Consider the following 21,434-nt stretch of genomic DNA (forward strand, 5'->3'; position numbering starts at 1 on the left):
GCCAGGAAAATTCGAGAGATTGAAATCAGTTCGAGCGACCAGGAGTGAAAGTAATCCATCAGTGGCAACCGAAGCCTTCTTTATCGCGACGGTCCCCGCCGGACGAAGCCTCCAGCCAGCCAGCCAGAGGAGTCCCCACCGGACGCCCCGTCACCCCCTGGGGCCAGGTTATTGGAACAATTACTCACAACGACCCAGCAGGAGGGGCGCGCTACCGTGCACTCGGCGTCTGTCCTCCAGAGCAACTACCTGAGGTCCAGCTACTACCGGGGCGCGACGGTACGTGCAGGTAATGGAGAAGTGACGGTACAGAGGGCAGTGGTAGTGTTGCAGGTACCGGGCCAGGCTGTGTCACGGCCAAATATCTGCGTCCGGATCACTGGGTCATACACGTGTGTGGGCCAAGGTGGTGGCGGTGGGAGGGAGATGAGGTAGGCTGACTAATTACCCCTCATCAACATACTCTTCCGGTACCCTAATCTTGTGAGAATATTTGGAAAGTTACGTCAAGTAATCGATCACAGCGAAATTACGATATGCATTATACCAAAGCGATCGGACGAAAACCTCTCATATAATAATGTATGTGGTTGTGACTCCTCTTTCTGAAACTTTATAAATGGCTGTAAAAGTTCCTATACCTAATTAAAACTTTGTGAGTGTGGATAGTGGGTGCTAAAGTAGGGGGTGGGGGTATGGATGGATGGATGGAGGAGAGAGGAGAGGGGTGGAAAGTGTGTGTGTGTGTGTGTGTGTGTGTGTGTGTGTGTGTGTGTGTGTGTGTGTGTGTTTGTGTGTGTGTGTGTGTAGCAGCGAGGATGTTCATTTGTGGCTGTGGTGGTGGTGGATGGGTCGTCCCCGACGCCTAGCGTTGAAGCCAACGGGAATACACAGACGTACCACAGGATCCCAGGGATGGTGATGTGAAAAGATCACACAGCCACTGGACTCGTACACCAATACAAATTCACACCTCAGTACACGCACGTACGTGTATACACAAAGTTGCACGTCCACACTCCAGCATACACAAGCAATACATACTGAGACAAATACAGACAAACACATATCTCAGCCAATGTACGTACAGACACACAAGCAATACATACTGAAACAAATACAAACACACATCTCAGCCAATGTACGTACACACACACACAAGCAATACATACTGAAACAAATACAAACACACATCTCAGCCAATGTACGTACACACACACACAAGCAATACATACTGAAACAAATACAAACACACATCTCAGCCAATGTACGTAAACACACACACACATGTGCAAGATTATGTGTGTACGTTGTTAGTCATTGTTGGCGGATAAGATCAATAACTTAGCTCCTTAAGTAGGACGTGCTAACCTCTTGAGTCTGGCGACTAAACTCCCGCCGCACAATAACTCCAGCTCTCCGGTACGACGATTTACACAAAACCCACCACTCCACACCCCACCCACCCACCCAAGACTCTTCCTGTAAGATAACTCAAGTCCCTTGGATCCGATAACTGATCCTGCGGGAGTGGATAACTTCATTATCTCCCAATAAAGTAATCATTTCAGTTTGCAGAAGGGAAGACGATGTGTGTGTTCACATTCGGTAACTGCGATCGAGATAATCCCCGCAGAGAAATGATCATGGGAGGGCAAAGTTATGGTCTTAACGAGGACTGATGGCTGACCACCAATCTAGGGGAGGATGTTCCTAAACAACGACGCTTTAAGTTTCCTTTTTTTTTTATTCTTTCTTCCTTTTCCTTCCGCTGACGATGATACAGCCTCGTCGAAAGCCACTTCTCTCTCTCTTTCTCACGGGGTGACCACTCACCAGCGGAATCCGTTGATGCTTACACACACACACACACACACACACACACATACATGTCGGGCTTCCTTCTGTAAGTGTAGTGGTTGGCGTCGCTGACCATGACTCACGCACGAGCCCGCCCTGGTTCGAGTCCTGAGCGAGGTAGTCGGCCTATTGCCAGTCCTAGCAATTCCTTCTTCCCTCGGGGCTGGTCGGTAAGTGGATACCTGGCTTAGGCTGTGTGTGTGTGTGTGTGTGTGTGTGTGTGTGTGTGTGTGTGTGTGTGTGTGTGTGTGTGTGTAAACATGCGAGTGAAGACACGATAGGTATATACAAGGTTGGGAGACGTGGCACCACGTGTGTAAAACTCTCTCCCCGCAGTACACAAATAGTGACACACAAACACACACGTACAGAGAGAGAGAGAGAGAGAGAGAGAGAGAGAGAGAGACATGCCTCACCGGTGTGTTTACGTCGCCAGAGGTGGTAAACATTCCTCGGTCCGGCTGGATATGGAACACATTTTTGACCGAGGTAAACAGCGTTTTTTTTTCTTCCTTCCCCCGCGAAATGTTAAGTGCAGCGCAAATATTAACATAATTCTCCGCTAACTTTTCCACCAGTGCATTCTTTTTTTTTTTCTTTTTTTGTCTGAAACAAAGCAATCTAACTTTGCTGGCCCACGCCCAACACGTCTCCCAGGCGTCTCTCTTCCTATCCCACACAACTTTTCTTCTTTTCCGCAAAGACTCTCTCTCCTCTCTCTCTCTTCGCTTCCCTTGCCTCTTCCCTCCCTCCGCTTCTCTCTCTTTTCCCCACTTCCAACTATTTTCATCATTTCCCTCAGTTTGCTATGTACAGCTTCCCTCTTATCACTCTCGCTACCAGCAACAACCCGCCCACGGGTCCCTCTCCGTGATACCTGGTATTAAGGGATGTCTGATGGCAAAGAACAATAAGATTCTCAGGAAAATAAACAGACGGGATAACAAGGGTAGGGAAATCAGGAGGGAGGGTAACTGTGGGGTAGTAGGAAAATCAGGAGGGAGGGTAACTGTGGGGGTAGTAGGAAAATCAGGAAGGCAAGGTAACTGAGGTAGGAAAATCAGGAAGGCAGGGTAACTGTGGGGTAGTAGGATAATCAGGAAGGCAGGGTAACTGTGGGGTAGTAGGATAATCAGGAAGGCAGGGTAACTGTGGGGTAGTAGGATAATCAGGAAGGCAAGGTAACTGAGGTAGGAAAATCAGGAAGGCAAGGTAACTGAGGTACGAAAATCAGGAAGGCAAGGTAACTGAGGTAGGAAAATCAGGAAGGCAGGGTAACTGTGAGGTAGTAGGATAATCAGGAAGGCAGGGTAACTAGGGTAGAAAAATCAGGAAGGCAAGACAGCTCGGGGAGGGAGGACCACGACGCAGGAAGCTCTGAGGAAGAGGACCAAGAGGCAGGAAGGATATGTGGTGTATGTTATAATGACAAGGCAGGATGCGTCGTGTAGAACGATCAGGACGCGTGGGGATCATCCCGAAGGCAAGAGCAGGAGGCGGTGAGTGAGACAACCAACATAGCTGATAACAATGGCGGCGTTAAAGATGCCTTTCCTACACCACCACCACCACCACCAGAACGGTCCTCCTCCTGCTGCTGCTGCTGCTCCTCCTCCTCCCTCCGGGCCAGCGCAATCCTGAGGTCCTCAGCAAGCCACCCTGCAACTAGAGGGATCCTACGGGGGTCTAGAGGAGGCGACTTAGGAATCTGCTCAAGCAGTCCTCGGCACAGGGAGAGACCTACGATCCCCCCCAGGGAGACGAACGGGGAACACCTGCTTCACGGCGGAGACTCCACGACCTCAGGGGACCTGTTCCACGCAGGAGGGCCCAGGGGTGCGACTTAGGGGGGACCTGTTCCACATAGGAGGTCCGGGGAGCCCAGGGTGGGGAGGAGAGAGAGAGAGAGAGAGAGAGAGAGAGAGAGAGAGAGAGAGAGAGAGAGAGAGAGAGAGAGAGAGAGAGAGAGAGAGAGAGGGGGGGGGGGGAAGGGGGGGCTACAAATCTCTCATAAGGTACAAAAAGCTTCACTTGTTACACGCAGCTATTCCCGGCCAGGTTAAAGTTGATATGCCTACGGAGTCCTGCTGGGCCGTAGCTCCTGCGGGAACAGGAAGAGCGGGAGGGAACCAACCAGCCCAGGATTGTAAAGACCACGGAGGGGGGCGGGAGGGAGGCAGGCAGGCAGGGAGGGGTAAGGGGAGGGAAAGCACACGCATCAGCGGACCACGCAAGAGAGAGAGAGAGAGAGAGAGAGAGAGAGAGAGAGAGAGAGAGAGAGAGAGAGAGAGAGAGAGAGAGAGATACGTGTGTGTGTGTGTGTGCTACAAAGTTAAGTATTAAATATCCGGAAGCAGGCGAGTAAACATTACTTTCCTTATCAAGAGAAAGACACAGTTACAATAAACAACCTCACTCTATCCAACTCTTTCCTCTCAAAACCCTACGTTTTTTCCCGCCATAACGTTAAAATCCCGAGCTCATTAAAAAAAAGGTCAGGTTCAGATATGAATGTAATTAAAACAAGTTTATTAATACTTACAGTAATTTATATATAACCATGGACTATTTACTACCCCTTGCGATCTTTGTGGTAGGAACTGGGAGGCGGGATTGCAGAAATGGTCGCAATTTACCGATTTTCCAGAGCGTGTCTTCCTAGAATGTCAGGATAAACATCCAAGGACGATTATGTCAATCACTGTGTCAAACAAACTCCGGATTAAAGATCTGTGTGAATATCTTAACAACGGTATATCATTATATCGTCTACTTCGTAAATGATTTTCAGCCTCTGTCTGTCGTTTTGTGTGTCTGTAATCACCTATTTGTATGTGTATGGGGAGGAAGTTCTACGCTCCTGGGGTTAACAGTCGCCTCAACTTTATCTTACAAGTTTTAAAACTTGTGTATGTTTTCCGCGTTCACCCTCACACAACTCGGCTTATTCCATTCCTCCTCTACTCTAATACTACAAAAGGACTTCCTCACATCCTTTGTAACTAGTTTCCTTGCTGTGGCCTCTTACTTGCTCTCTTTCCCCCAGCATCTTTCGAGGAACTGTTTACTGTCTACGTCACCCACCGAGATGGATTTAAAAACGTAAAGGTCACCCGATCACTCTTTATCTTTTCCACAGTGGGCAAACTTAAAGCTTTGGACCTTTCTGTGTAACTCAACTCTCTTGATTCCGGTACCTTCTCTATTGCTCCTTTGTTCTCAAGTTCAGCGACGAGAGAAGCAGTTTATAGTTCCGTCATATGTATGATGCCAACCTGCTGGTATAGTTCACCAGAAGCAAGGGCCAGTCTCGCCCTAGATATCCAGCAACCCCTGGGCTCTGGCCGGAACATAGCAATGCTCATTTTGATACCCAAGGAAAAGTGCTTTGAAATGAGGAGGCTCCAGCTATGTACCGTCTGAACTAATGTCCCATTTTTTGTTTCACGTTTGTGATTATACGGGTAACATGTTGGTTCTCTCTCCCCTTTCTTACATATTTTTTTCTCCCTCCTTCTACAACTGTCCCTTCTTCTGTCCCTCCTTCTACAACTGCTCCATCTTCTCTCTCCCTCCTTCTACAGCTGCTCCATCTTCTCTCTCCCTCCTTCTACAACTGCTCCATCTTCTCTCTCCCTCCTTCTACAAGAGTTTTATCACCCTCTTTCCTCCTATATCTCAATTTCTGTCTTCCAAGGAATGAAAAGAATTCATGCAATTCCCTCTCCAGGCAATTCTATAAGCAATAACATTTGCTGGGTTAGCCACTGCAGAAATAGACGTCAACACCGACTTTACCGAAGCTGGGTTATCCGACCACCACTGCTGCCTGGTCCAGGTCTCTGGTTCTGGTCTTTCCACAAAACAAATCACAAATAAGCTGGTTTACGTACATACATGCTCTATCATAAAGCCTCTCCCAGTGGGTACCCTCTGCTGAAGTTATGGCATCTTATCACTTCTTTTCCTCATTTCCTGTCGTTCTTATCCCATTTTCTCGTCTCTCACTTCACCTCCTTTCCTAACTCTCATCCTCCGTTATTGATTCCTCCTTTGAAAATCTTTCTCATATTCTATCTCTCATCTTTTTCTCATTTCGTCTTTAACTTGGATGTCTTCAGTCCTTCTTCTGTTCTCTTCATCTTTGTCTTTATGTCACTCATCTTCCTCAATCCCTCACTTCTCTACTCACCTCTCCCACTTCTCACCGTATACGTCCCTCATTTCTTCCAGCCGTAAACCTCTCCCTCCCTCCCTCCACAACACGGGTTCACTCCCACACCTGAGCGTCTTCACCACGTCCAAGCCAGAGCCCCTGGTCACCCCACACGGGCCTCACGGCTACCCCAAGCAGACCTCCGGTCCATTCCAGACGGCCCCAAGGCCACCCCCAGCCGATCCCCGGAACAACCCAGACGGCACCCCGCCCTGGGCCACGCAAGCCGGCTCCGGGCCACTCCTGCTAGCTGAGGCCAGCAAGTGTCTCGCTCACTTGCTGCTGACTCAGTCTTCAAGCTGAGGGGCCTCGGCTCCTACGTAATCTTGCCTTCATAACTCGGGAATTAGTTTTGTTAAATCTGGACAGAGGGAAGCTAATCTGCATACGTCTAGTTCATTAGCCAGCCGTCCTGTGGTGTGTACCACGGTGGTGATCCCAGGATAGTTCAATGGGCAGTAAATCCCCTCCTTATCTTACCTGTAATCTCTGTATCATTTTACCGTAATCCGTTGTTCATACTGATGCCACCCGTGTAAATTTGGCTCTAACCCCTGTCGTCCACTTGGCTGTAATCCTTTGTTTACTATGCTGTAAATTCCTGTTCTCCATTAGGCTGTAATCCCTGTTCTGTACTAGGATGTAATCCCTGTTCTCTACTAGGCTGCAATCCCTGTGTTGTCCACTAAGTTGTAATCCCCACGCTGTACACTTGGCTGTAATCCCTGCTCTCCACTTTGCTGTTATCAGTGAGTGGGTCCACTTAGCTTAATCCATCATACTCACGAGGTAATCCCTTTTTGTTATTCATTTATCCAGGTGAATGAAACCGTTCAATGGAATCAGTTTCTCCTGTTCACTTGACCGAAACACATTAACTCGTTCATTGAGCATGCGCTCTAAAATGCTAAGCTAGCGACACCAGTTCATCATGTCCCATGTCTGGTATTTAAAAAGTCATTCAACCAAGTGTGCAGTTTTTAAAGTTGCTGCTGCTCCCACAGCTGCACCATAAAATGTTCAACTGCTTAAGTACGTTTAGCGGAAGGTGCTTTTAACTAGGTCTATGCACTCGGGAGTGCACTACAAAGGCTTATTTGAGGGTGTGTGTATTAACTTACAGCCACTGGTGGAGCAGTTTACGGGTTTACTTGAAGGTTTGCTGTAAACTGTCCACTTGTTGAAGTACCTTTAAACGGTACAGGTGGTTGTGCACTTCAAGGATCTTACCTAAAAGCGCACTTTAAATCGCTCACTTCGTGGTGCACCTTCAATTGTTTAGCTAAAGGTGCACTTTAAAATATTCACTCTTGAATATGATTCAAAATGTCTTACCAATGTACTATGAAACGTTCACTCATTAAGGCGATGTAAAATGGACTCTTACAAATACACTTTAATGCACCCAAAAGTTCACTTAACATGCACTTAGAATGTCTCCTTGCGAATTTAATCTAAAGTATCTGTATCGAGAAACTGTGAAGTGTTCGGTAATGACTGTACCTTAAGACGCTCAGCGGGCAGAACTGTAGTGTGGTTACTTAAGATGTGTACTACAACCCGTCCACTCTGAAGTGTAAGTTAGGGTCTTCGTTAGTCTCAAGTAAAGAAAAAAAAATTTTAAGTCATGTTCACAGTGCCAAGAGTACGAAGAAATCGTACTCCCAAAAAGGCTAATATATATATATATATATATATATATATATATATATATATATATATATATATATATATATATATATATATTTTTGCTTTGTCGCTGTCTCCCGCGTTTGCGAGGTATATATATATATATATATATATATATATATATATATATATATATATATATATATATATATATATATATATATAATATCTTGGGGACAGGGGGTGCAGAACACTGCCCACTGATAAATGATAACTGATATTATCTTGCAAATGGCTTTCGTGCGAGTGGTCAGTGACTGTCTTGAAACTCATTAAATGAAAATCATATTCCCGAATGACCCGTGTCATGAGCTGTGAGATACAATGTAATATTATGCTCTCAAAAAAATTACGGTAATCTAAACTATACTCATAAATTCCTTAAATTCTCATGGTTTGGAGGGATGTATAGATATGACGGGAGGAGGGTGTGTGTGTGTGTGTCACGGGATGTGATTAATTGTACTCGTGAAACTACTAATGGTCTGAGGAGTGACGTTGGTGAGGTGTATAATGCTCACACCAGGTTGAGGAGCTGAGGTCAAGGTGTTCCGAGTCTCCACCACAGCTGGCGGTCTGACATCAGCGGGTCTTACAAAGGGCAACACAGACGTCGTGGGAGAGGCTTGAGACGAGGCAGAAGGTGACGTCATCACAACAGACTTTATGATGGACATAAGGAAGTATCATGAAAGGCTTTAAGGAAGCGATATTGAGTTTACACGTGCTGTATAGAAGATATCGAGACAGTGTGACGAGACTCTGTATACAGTAAGCAGAACCCAGGCTCTGTGAGGGAATTTAGGAAGTATCGTAACGCTGTAGTTACGATACGGGGACAAACTGATGCAGGATTCATGCAGGACGTAAGGACGTTTACACCCTGCATCCTTCCAAAAACTGAGCACCCACACAAAAATTGACCCATCCTACAACGGGGAGCGCCACATGAAATGAATCCTACCTATAAAAATGGGTACCACACAAAATGGACCCCCTTCCCCCGGAGAAGGAACCAGTGCACAAAACGGATCCTCCCTAAAGAGAGAGAAGCCATCAGAAGCCTTCCCATGACTCCAGATTCCTTCACACAACTCGACACTTGCCGACAAAGGCCTCATAACCAGACAGCTGACATCTGACGAGGAACTTCCAACTGACGGACGGCCAGCCCCAGGAGACAGACGGTGTGGTACACCCCATTCCCTACACCAGGAGACTTCCAGTGTGGTACACCCCAGTCCCTACATCATGAGACTCCTAGTGTGGTACACCCCAGTCCCTACACCAGGAGCTTCCTAGTGTGGTACACCTGAGCCCTTAGCACCCTAGGAGAAGGCGGCACGACACCGTAACATGGTCTTAGGGCGTGGCACCTACTGAAAGTGGTGCAGAGAAGGATGTGGAGGAGTAGAGGAGGATGAGGAGAAGGAGGGAGCATGGCGACACACGTCCTACACTACAAGAGAAGAACCTGCTGGGTAAACAGGGCTACGGCCGCATCTTACTTCTGAACCACTTTCACCTGTTACTGTCGGCTGTACAGAACTGGTAACGTAGGCTGTATACGACTGGTACCGTAAACAATATATAAATGGTACCGTCAGCTATACACAACTGGTAACGTAAGCTATATACCACTAGCACCATTGGCTATATACGGCTGGTAAAATAAGGTATATACATCTGGTACCGTAGACTACATACCTTCGTCAACTTTGGAGCGCTTCTGGGCGTATAAGCCTCGAACTTCTGACAACAATCACAACGACAGGTGAACAAGTAGGCTATCAGAGCCAAGACGACCTGAGGACACCATCAATGTCCTGCTTCGCTCCAGACCAACAATAGGGGGAATAACACCACTTTCATGGTATGGCCACAGCCGTGCTGTAGGGGCCTTTTCCACGGAGAGTACCTACAGGAAGAACGTACTAATATGCCTTGCGGGTGTCGTAACACTATGTTATCCCCCCCCGCCTTCATCTTTGAGTAGCGTAACACTGTGTTATCTTTCGGGCTACTCAAGTGAGGACGATCACACTGACAACAGCACCGTCACTGGACGTGTTCTGTCCCTATCACGGGAGGACACGTCATGACGTGTGATCGCTTGGCCTCAAGGGTCACGTCAATGAATAGGCCATCAATCCCAAGGGAAGGTCGGCCCGCAATGATGAAAAATCGTACCGCCGTATTCTCTCTCTCTCTCTCTCTCTCTCTCTCTCTCTCTCTCTCTCTCTCTCTCTCTCTCTCTCTCTCTCTCTCTCTCTCTATGTCTGTCTGTCTTTCTCTCTCTATACCCATGGGATAAAAGTGAAAGAATTCTAGAAGGCGACTAAAAGGGGCGGGGGCAGTGGGCTGGAAACCTTCCCTTTCTTGTATTTCAATTTCTAAAAGATGGAGCGGAAGGAGCCAAAGTGGGAGTGCGCCTCCTCCAAGAAGGCTCAAGGCTGGCTGGGGTGTCTAAATGTACGTGAATGTAACCAAGATGAGAAGAAAGGAGAGAATGTTGTTTAATCGAGGGAATGAAAGGTGTGCATGGGATGAAATGAACTGTAGCGATGTGGCATACAGGGGTTGACGTGATGTCAATGGACTGAACCAGGGCATGTGAAGCGTCAGGGGTAAACCACGGAAAGGTTCTGTGGGGCCTGGTCTTCGAAAGGGAACCTGTGGTTTCCGTATATCACAGTGTGTGTGTGTGTGTGTGTGTGTGTGCGCGCGCGCGTCAAAAACTAAACTGATTTTCAAGAAATGGTGGAGAACGTATTACGAATAGGAGCGGCCCGACCCTCTAAGCCCACGGGAAGTTCTAGCTAGTGCAGGAGGTAGAGTTTTCGTTACCGTGAGTCTAACCCTCCGTGCCACTTCAAGAGACTTTCCTTTGTCAACGCTTAACCAAGGGATGTAAATTGGTGCGTCTCTTGTAGCGCCAACATCACCAGGCACCTGAACACTCGTAAACCTCTCCGGCTATCCTGACGATTGCCAGAAACAAGTGTAACATACTGTAGTGTGTGTGTGTGTGTGTGTGTGTGTGTGTGTTGGTATTTTACGGGGCGAGAGTTTTACACTCGTGTTGCCCAGTCTTGAAACACTGTACATGTGTTCACTGGCACGTATGAAAACTCACGTTTAACGAGGTTGTATCACTGGGAGTACGGTCTCATCAAAGAACTTCTCTTTCTCTCTGGGAAGGAGTCCACATTCCCCAGCTGCTGGAAGTAGCGCAGCCTTGGGCTGCAGGAGCTTCTGGAAAGATATCCTGGATAATACCAAGAACTCATTCTTAAGAGAGAGATCCTTGGGTAATAATATTGATAATAATAATGATGATAATAATAATAATGATAATAATAATAATAATAATAATAATAATAATAATAATAATAATAATGATAATAATAATAATAGTAATATAACAAGAGTAATGATAATAACAATAACAACAACAACACACCCCAATCTAAGCCTGGTATTCAATTATCAACCAGCTCTATTGGAAGGATGAGCACCTGGGTTGGGTGTAGACCGACTGCCGCGCCCCGGATTCGAACCCATGCGGGCCCTTGGTGACTCGTGGTCATTGCGTGTGCGAGAAATGAGCATGAAACATCAAAATGCTTATAGGAACTACGGACCGTGTTTATGTAGGTGGATGGTTCAGGTGTTGGTAGTTCTGACGGGTGGCTCACGAGTGTTGGTAGTTCTGATGGGTGGAAGGTTCAGGTATTGGTAGTTCTGGTGGGTAGATGATGCAGGTGTATTGATAGTGGTGATTGGATGGTTTAGCTTTGTTGGCAGTGCTGATGGGTGGATGGTTCGAGTGTGTTGCGAGTTTCGTTGGGTGGATGGTTCACGTGTGCTGGTTGTGTTGTTGGTCGACTGGTTCAGGTGTCGAGGGTTCTGTTCGGGTGTTGGATGGTTAACCATGTATCTGTAAGGGCCAGGTGTTGCGGATGGTTCAGGTGTGTAACTAACTCACTTCGAGCGTCAGAACAGACCTTCATACCTAACCCGTCCATTCAGCAACGATATTTCACTACTGTAAATACTACTACTACTACAACCTCTAATACCACTACCATAACTCCGTCGTATATAATTTCGCACTACGTTATGGTGGAGAGAGAGAGAGAGAGAGAGAGAGAGAGAGAGAGAGAGAGAGAGAGAGAGAGAGAGAGAGAGAGAGAGAGAGAGAGAGAGAGAGAGAGAGAACATAAATGAAACGCCTGTACTTGTCAAGCGCGAGGTCATAGTGAGAGAGAGAGAGAGAGAGAGAGAGAGAGAGAGAGAGAGAGAGAGAGAGAGAGAGAGAGAGAGAGAGAGAGAGAGAGAGAGAGTCGCTGGATCAATATTTCCAATTTCTGGGACTGTGGACATCAAGAATTAATAAATCACTGCAGGATGGAAAGGTCAGGCGAGACGTCTCCCCGTGTGTCGACCGGGGCGCAAGACGTCAGGCCACTCCTCAAGGCAACGGACGGACGGACTCGCCTCAAACAAACTGTTTATATAGCCCCAAGGGAGGGAGGGAGGGAGGGTTGACATGCCTGTGGTGTGGTATGGGAGGAGCAGGAACGCCGGAGTGTGGAGGAAGTGTTATACCGAGTCGGACGGATTTGTTCAGGCTTCTAGCCACGGTCCCCGCCCACGCCCGCCCTCACTCGCTCACTCACCGCCTATCCCAACCAACCTCTACAGCCGAGGAGAAACGTCAATCAGATGCAAGGGGACTTGTCTCTTTCTCACCTGTGAGCGCGCGAGATGACGCTCTTTGCTGGTGTGGCACAACTCCCCTCTGCTGGGGCGGTACGACCCTCCGCTGTCGTGCTGCGACCCTGGGGCTCCCTAGCGCCTTCCTCGCACGACCACGGGCCGTTAAGCTCCGACACGACGGGGGAACAACAGTACCGAACAAACCACCTCTCTCATACATCCCCGCTACACGCCTCCCTGGTAAATTTTCATTGGATCCTCACTTTTACCAAACCATGCAGATGGGTCGTCAGAGGTCACGGGAAGTGGGTTTTCGGGGGGGGCAATGGCCAAGCGGCGGGACACCATGGGATGCAGAGCGAGGTTGAGGGGGTAAGCCTGGGCGGCGGAGGGCCCAGGCACGATCACTGCTCAAGCCCAACTGAACACGCTCGCCGCCATCGATCAACTCTACCCAGTGCCACAAGGCTTCCCCCTCCCCCCCCATCATGCGCGCGCTCCGCACACACTTGGGTCTGTGGCTCGGCCTAGCTAGATGCACCACGCACTCCCGCCTCCATCTAGTGTATCCTAGTCCAGAGTTCACTGCTCATGAATTAGGTTTAAAGTGATAGCCACCTGAACAAGAGGGAATCGCTGCTACCAGCCGTAGAAAACGCGGCAGAGGCAAATCATATCCGCTGGCGCGAATTCGAAAGAGTCGGACCTCAAAATCCTCCCTTAAACCCAGATTGAAACAACAGAGTGGAAAATCTGACCACAAAATCGAATTATGTGAAGTGTAACCAAGCGCTCACTTCTCTGTCTCTGTCTCTCTCCAAGATTTTTATCAGTAAACGAGAAGATGGAAAGAGGAGATAAAATGGCGTATCTTAGGAGGCGAGTGGGAAGCAGATCCAGAGAGGACAAAGAGAAACTTACTGACAGACGGACGGACGGACGGCGGCAGCAGCAGAACAGCAAGTGGAAGGGAACAAGAGATAACAATATACATAATGAGGAAGATACTGAAAGTATACACAAACATCTAACATGAATAACTGACAACCTGTTTCATATCCACGTAGGCATATGATGTCACCTGTCAAAGGGGACAGTTAAACGAAAATAAGCTGAGGGGTTTGGACGTTCCAGGGGGGTATTCATTTATCAAAATAAGCGGGGGTTTGGACGTTCCAGGGGGGGGGGGGGTATTCATTTATCAAAAGGATAATTAATCAGTGGACGAGAGCTCTATCCATCGGCCGAAGAGACAGGTTCTCAGGTTGCCTATCTCGACCCCTACCACACTCACACCACCGCACCTGAGACCCACCCGAGCCAAGTTAAACAGCCGAGAGAAAGATGGAGAGAGAGAGAGAGAGAGAGAGAGAGAGAGAGAGAGAGAGAGAGAGAGAGAGAGAGAGAGAGAGAGAGAGAGAGAGAGAGAGAGAGAGGGAGGGAGAGGGAGGGAGAGGAGAGAGAGAGAGAGAGAGAGAGAGAGAGAGAGAGAGAGAGAGAGAGAGAGAGAGAGAGAGAGAGAGAGAGAGTAATGATGGTGGATGACTGGCTGAAACTGCCTCCGCTGCTGCTGCCGCCACTGGCTGGTGTGGTGGTGTGGTTACTGTTACGGGACATGTGGTGGGGAAGCAGTTGCTTGAGTGAGGTTCGCTGACACACACACACACACACACACTCCATCTTACCTACGACTCTAAATTTTTCCAGCGGTGAGCGCTACGCCTAAAGGTTAAATATCGTCACAAACAGAAAGCGAGTTCAAGTACTACGATGCCAAGACTGGCGAACGCTCTCTCCCTCGTACTGCACACATAGTGAATTACACACAAACGAACTCAGGAACATCTGCACAAAGTTTCACTCTAACCTTAACCTCATCTACACCACCTCCCGCCTTGCCTCGTCTCCCGCCCTGCCCACCACATAGCAGGAGGAACCAGACGAGGTACACAAGAGGATCTGCAGGATCATCCTCGGTCTGTCTGACGCCACCTATCAAGAGGCGCTGAACACGAAGGTTCTCCTGATTCACGTCAACCATCACCCTGGACCTAGTCGACAGCTGGGGAAGAACACGTTATTGAACAATTCTGTGTGACGACAGTCAGGTTAACACTCCCTCCCCCGTTTACGGCTCCATTATTTTCACTGCATATAGGATACAGTATGTACTACTATTACACGTTCATACACACACACGTATATAATTGGTACATAAATGCATATGTACACTTTGTAAGTAAGGAAACCCTCGCCTCGGAGAATAGCTGATCTACAACACCCGTGGAGGATTCTTTTGTTCTACACCAGTGAATATTTTCTTTTGTCTCCCCCCCTCTCCCCCCGCCTTCAACTTGCTGACACGCGTCAGGTCCATTAACTACAACTAGCACACGCCATCGTAGGTATCAATGACCTGCTCGGGCGTGGCATTCCGTCATGAACCGCTGGAACACGGAACACGTCCCTAACCCATCAATGCCTATCGCGACGTCCAAGACTTCGTTCGCCCGGGTGGCTGAGGAGCTCAAGTGTAGCGTAGTGTAGTATCTTACTTCTGTGGAAGGAGTGTGTTTGGAACACGTGGCCTGGGTCCCTGTACCCGAGGTCTCCTCTGCCTCCCTCCCAGCACCACCGCACCTCTCCTCCGGGGCTGCCAGAGAACGCTTGGTAAATAGGTCAGGGCGAGGGAGGCGAGGCGTCTAGCGCCACAGCAAGCGTCTGTGGCTGGACGGTGACACCAGGTTCTTCGCAGATCCATCACGTCTCAGGAAATTGGGTTCCCCTGCTGGCGGGCAAGTGACCTGTGGCCAGGCCTCTCATGACTAAGTCGGCGACTCTACCGTGGAGCAACGGAACACCTCAGCGTTTCAGATACACTCTTGAGCTATATGGAGAACGGTGGCGAGACGACGGTTACAGCAATACGGGGAGTCTGGGAATCGAACCCGTGCCAGCTTGGGAGTTCTTTTCACGATAGGAGCAGAGAGACGGGATTGCTCGGTCAGGAGTAAAGTTCACTCAAGCATATCATGAGCAGACTTCTCTGGGACTGTCCCCAGCCTGTTTGCTTATGCTCCTTAGACGGGCGCCGACGGGTACGACGGAGTCGCGCTATTATCCCAAGAAGCCAAGACCGTGAATGATGACAGGATCTTTGTAAGGATCTTGTGGGATCATGACAAGACGGAGGAATGTCAACCATCAGCTCGCTTGCAGGAGCAGAGGAAGGCGTGAGGGGGGGAAGGTCAGGCGAACCTGGGGGGGATATACATCTTATGGGAACCCAGGCCATAAACCCTGTCCCGAGGTGTTGCTTGCTCCCACTGGGAGTGCTGCCAAGGGACAGGTTGGGGACCTTCCCAAAAGAGGACCGCAGTGGCCTGTCGTTTTCGATGATGGGAAGGACAACATCCCATGACGATAAAACATCTGGTCAGGAGCTAAAAAGGACGACATGTTTGTCAATGCGGACCGATCTGCCCTCCTTCGTTTGCAGTCTGGAATTTGCTTTACAAAGGTGGTGTCCAGGCACTGAGGGCTGTTGGCACTGTTGGTTGCTGGCACTAAAGGCTGCCCACATTGATGGCTGTTGACACTGGAGGTCGCTGGCACTGAGGGCTGTTGGCAGCGATGGTTGCTGGCAGTGAAGGTTGCTGGCAATGAGGGTAGCTTGGCATTGATGGCTGCTGGCACTGCAGGTTGCTGGCAGTCATGACTACTGGCACTGAGGGTTGCTGGCAGTCATTACCGCTGGCGCTGATGGTCGTTGACACTGAGGACTGCTAGCTCTAATGGTTACTGAAACTGGGGGATGTTGGCACAAAAGATTACTAGCACTAACGGTTGCTGACACTGACGGCTCCTGGCACTGACAAGCGGTGGATGAAGGAAATCAGATGACTGAGGACATGGTTAATGCAGACATCATACATAAACTGAACAGGTCAGATGATGGGATCACCCCCTCGTGTAGAACTCGCATTCCCTTACAGCACAAACGGGTAATTACATCACAATCCATCTATTCCTCCCAGAGCAACCAAGAACTTCACCTCTCGCACCTAACCAAGAGAATGAGACTTCAGTTGGGTTGAGACACACACACATATGCTGAGGAACCCTAAGCCAGAGAGGGAGGAGGGTCAAGACCCGGCTCTCCGTCCCCAGGTGACCTTGCGTGACCCTCGACATCCCTGACAAGACAACTAGGGTCACCCAGAGGATAATCTATCCACAGGCCTCGTGGATCACACGCCTTATCGCTCCAGTTCACAAGGTCATGTGATTAAAATCTAGTCTTAAAAATCATGAGATTTTAAAAATAGTAATGTATTTCTATTTCAAGTCATCACATTCTCTTTAATCTGAAATTGAGTATTTTTTCTCAAGTTTTTGTAGTTATATTTGAATATATATTTCATATTTTACGATAATATGACCATTAGATTTCTTGGTAAATAAGGACTATATATATATATATATATATATATATATATATATATATATATATATATATATATATATATATATATATATATATATATATATATGAACTCTGAGAAATAATGACATGGTTTATCTCCCTGAGGGAGGTGAGCCACGCGGGCCTACCTCTCACATTACTTGATAAATAACCTCTTGACCAGGAGGGCACGACCCAGGGCACAACCCGGGAGCACGGCAGCACGACCCAGGGCACGACCTGATCTTTGATCTGACCTTGACCCTGTGTGTGTGTGTGTGTGTGTGTGTGTGTGTGTGTGTGTGTGTGTGTGTGTGTTGTGTGTGTGTTGTGTGTGTGTGTGTGTGTGTGTGTGTGTGTGTGTGTACACGTGTGATTACTATTCATGTGTTCCGGGAAGCGAGTAGTTTCTTAACCTTGACCAGTTTCTTAACCCAGCTGATGTGTATTATGGCTTCAGTGTCTTCTTATGTACGCAGACACACACACACACCACCCAGTGTGTGTGTGTGTGTGTGTGTGTGTGTGTGTGTGTGTGTGTGTGTCGTAAGTGAAACCCTCGTCAGGGGCGACTCATGTGGATGTCAATCTGTCTACTATGAACCCTTGACATCGATAATCAATTGGGAAGCGGACCAAGGTGTCTGCGGAGGATGTCAGCGTCTCCAGTGAGAGCCTTCTCTTACTAACTAACTAACGATTACTGGGAACTTGTCCTAAGGGTCGTCAGTCCCCCCGGGGACAGCTCTTCACGGCTGACGATCCCCGGGAACGTGTCCCCAGGGCTCTTAGTCCCCGGGGGTCAGCCCTTACTACTGACGATACCGGGGACCTTGTCCCCAGGATCGTCAAACGACCTGGGGATGTCAAACGACTCTAAGCAAAGCCTTCGTCCGTGTGGGCCGAACTGCTCGCTCAACAGCCCACCGCTCCTCAATCAATCCACAATGCCTCGTCTGTGGACGATTTAAAACCAAAGCACAGCAGCGCGCAAACTAAAATCTGCTCCACCTCCTATTCAGCCACATTATACCTACTACACCTTAGCGGCCATGATCCACCTCAACACCATATATGCTATATACATCCACTGGTTCCATCAATATACCGGCCAGTGCAACGATAATACACGAATAAAAACACACGCTCACATACATACACGCTCACTCTTTCAAATATGTTTGCATATCACTAAAATGTTTGATGGCCAGTCTGTCTCTTTTCTCATGGCTACCTGTAGTCTATAATGAAATAAAAAGGAGCTGAAATGTGTGTGTGTGTGTGTGTGTGTGTGTGTGTGTGTGTGTGTGTGTGTGTGTGTGTGTGTGTGTGTGTGTGTGTGTGTGTGTGTGTGTGTGTGTGTGTGTGTGTGTGTGTGTGTGTGTGTGTGCGAGCATCAATAAAGAAAATAACTTTTCTGGAAAGATAGATTTTTCTTCCTCCTGACCCAGAGCCAAGCTCCTCCCTGTATGCCCTAACACCAAGTGACACTCATCAATTCGCTATACCCCCAAGTGACTCAGGTTGACGTCACTACACCCGGTAACTCGCCTAATTACGTCACTACACACCGGTGACTCATCCGGACCATCGACCACACAAGGGCAGGGCCAGAAGGGAGGGGGGGCTTCAATTACTCACGCCTTATCTGCAGTAAATGTCAATGCTCTAAGAACACATTCACATTCCTCGTGTATAACACGACCCGACAGTACTCGTGGGAGGGGGATCTCGTCTTAACCCATTAATCGCGACAGTCCGACCCCCTCTCTCAGGACGACGACACGACCTTTCATTACGACGGTTATGTCGTCATCCTTGGCTATAATGATGGCTCGGCCTCCGACCTTTAGTCTTTAGGCCAAGCTATCCAGACCCCAAGGGTCGTAACAACGCGGTCAAGGATCGTACCGCCCGTCGTGTTCAAGGATCGTTCTGTCGTGTATTCGAGATTTGGAACCTTAGGGATCGTGCTGTCGTTCAAAGGATCGTACGTAAGGTCGTGTTCAAGATCTGTATACTTCAAAGATCGTAAGGTCGTGTTCACAAATTGGACCCTTGTGCTCAAAGATCGTACCTTCGCGTTCGAGGAGTCAATATATCAGTTCTAAACTGTCCTTCACGGCAGACAGCCGCTGGGCTTCGCGTGTCTTGGGGGAACTGCCAGTGAGGTGGGACTCTTTTGTGCCGTCATACTAGAAAAAAAAAAATATAGGTTAGATTACACGCACACACACACACGCGCCCGTGCGCGTGAGGTAAAGCCAACCCAGATGCCTCAGTAATTATCCGAAGCTTATGTAAGGACGTCCAACAAAGAAGGATATTCAATGGTTTTCACCGTTGGTCTTCTGAAGATGTGTGGAAGGTCACTGTCCTATGTGTAGCATACTCGGGTGATAGTCATGATACCTCTGTCACAGTGGCCGCGATAATGGTTCTGATAGATGCAATGGTATGTCTACCATACACAGACTTGGGTTACAGAGGTCAGTAGTACTTACAGTGACTCTATTTCCGGTTGGTGTCACGCAGGCAGAGGTGGTCAGTCCGCCTCGCCTCACCTCCCAGCCATAATCGAACTGCATTAAACAGGTGTAATCAATTTGCATTTTCAATCCGACAGCTTTGCAAGAGGCGCACTCCACTTGACGGGCTATAATCCCGAACATTGACAGTGAAGCGAGCTGGAACTGAGCGGAATTCCCATGTTCCTCTCGGCAATTACCGGAACTTTTACTGCCAGCCGACGTGTCCGGTGACAATGCATCTGATAAATGAATGTTCAAAAATTTTCATTCTTTACACGTAGAGCCACTGAATCCGGATCGCTGTCAACAAAAGATCGGTTAATACCCGAAATGGACAAAGGATGTGACTTGAAACGACGGCCGGATTGGATCACTCCCTCATATGATTGGAATACACCCACATATGATTGGATCACACCCTCATATGATTGGAATACACCCACATATGACTGGATCACTCCCTCATATGATTGCTTGAAACTGAACTTTGTTTTGATTTAGCCCACTTTCCTCCTGTAGGTCGACACAACGTATTAAACACGTATTTCAAGGACTTCAATCGGAATGATGTATGATCTGTCTGGAGATCTCTGAAGGCTACGGTAAGACATGGTCACTACAGCAGGACATGCAATCTTTGAGGTAATGACATTTAACATACCCTTGAACACGACAGTACGACCCTCCAAGCGTGATGGCCACGTCGTCTTCGACTTGACCCTTTAAGGACCACATCAATGGTGAACCATCGACTCCAACGCGCTGGACGGTCGCACCCACGTCCTCAAGGTGTTAATCACCTACGACACAGGTGAGGCAACCAGGTCATTCACCAACCACAGTAAACGATGTCAGACGCAACAAGAAACATGTCAGGCAAAGGGGCGTTATGTCAAGCCGAACATAGAAATGTCACACTCAGTACCTACCCCTAGCGTCTGCCACTCATCCAGACGTACACCATACCATATGCAGAGAAGCCATAACACATCCAGACATAGACCATACCAACCACATGCAGAGAAGCCATAACACATCCAGACAGACCATAACACATCGAAACATACACCATACTACATGCAGAGAAGTCATAACACATCCAAACATACACCATACTACATGAAGATAAGCCATAACACATCCAGACACAGACCCTAACGCAAACATAAGCCACTACACATTCAGACATACACCAGCTGTATGTAGGCACAGTTAGGTCATATTAGGTCAGGTCAGTACCAATTCAAATCTGATCAGTTTAGGTCGTACAGACACACGACACACGGTGGGACTAGCCTGGCGAGGAGCTAAAGACGCCGCCAACACACACACACACACACACACACACACACACACACACACACACACACACACACAGCAAGCCAGACAAAAACTTCAAACAGAAGAAAAAAGAATCGAATGCTTTTTTTTTTTTGCCTCCCTTTTTACTTCAAGGTCGAGCAGCTGCGCCTCAAGTCAAACGCCTTGCCAATAGTGTCAGGGTCACGTGACAGTATTGGGGTGCGGGTGAGGTCCATACCGTACCGTGGTATCACACGCAACGGGTTTGTTTACTGACGTAGCAGAGTCATCCTCCTACTCACGACAACGAGCTGTCGCACTCAACCCCCCAGGATGGCAGGAGCCACACACGGGTGTATACACGTAGCGCCTGCACTACATATTGTGAGGATGATCATTTTGAACATGTGGAGGAGGCTGATGTGTTCGAGCTCATTAGATTGGTGGATATAATTTGAAAGCTGACGTCCCTTAGTAATAATGGTCCTGCCAGCCAACAGGGCTAAAGCCAAAATAACCGACCATCCTAGATCACGACGGGACGACCCTTGAGCACGAGGGAGCGACCCCTTGAGCACGACGGTACGATCCTTGAGCACGAGGGGACGACCCTGAGCACGACGGTACGATCCTTGAGCACGAGGGAACG

General features: G+C 48.3%; 1 protein-coding gene across 7 annotated transcripts in view; it reads right to left on the reverse strand.

Moving 5' to 3' along the window:
* Positions 1-21,434, reverse strand: part of DopEcR (G-protein coupled receptor DopEcR) — a 142,720-nt gene that overhangs the window by 61,001 nt on the left and 60,285 nt on the right. For 2 of the 7 annotated variants that reach the window (XM_071677495.1, XM_071677497.1), the window contains exon 1: positions 12,521-12,928. The exons of 3 other annotated variants lie outside the window; for them this stretch is intronic. The gene's annotated coding sequence lies outside the window, so the exon portion shown is untranslated. Of the gene's footprint in view, positions 1-10,901; positions 11,021-12,520; positions 12,929-21,434 lie in introns of those variants that run through there. 2 more of the 7 variants (XM_071677498.1, XM_071677501.1) reach the window with 2 other exon arrangements.

Source organism: Panulirus ornatus, chromosome 25 (assembly GCF_036320965.1).
Source record: "Panulirus ornatus isolate Po-2019 chromosome 25, ASM3632096v1, whole genome shotgun sequence".
Lineage (NCBI taxonomy): Eukaryota > Metazoa > Arthropoda > Malacostraca > Decapoda > Palinuridae > Panulirus > Panulirus ornatus.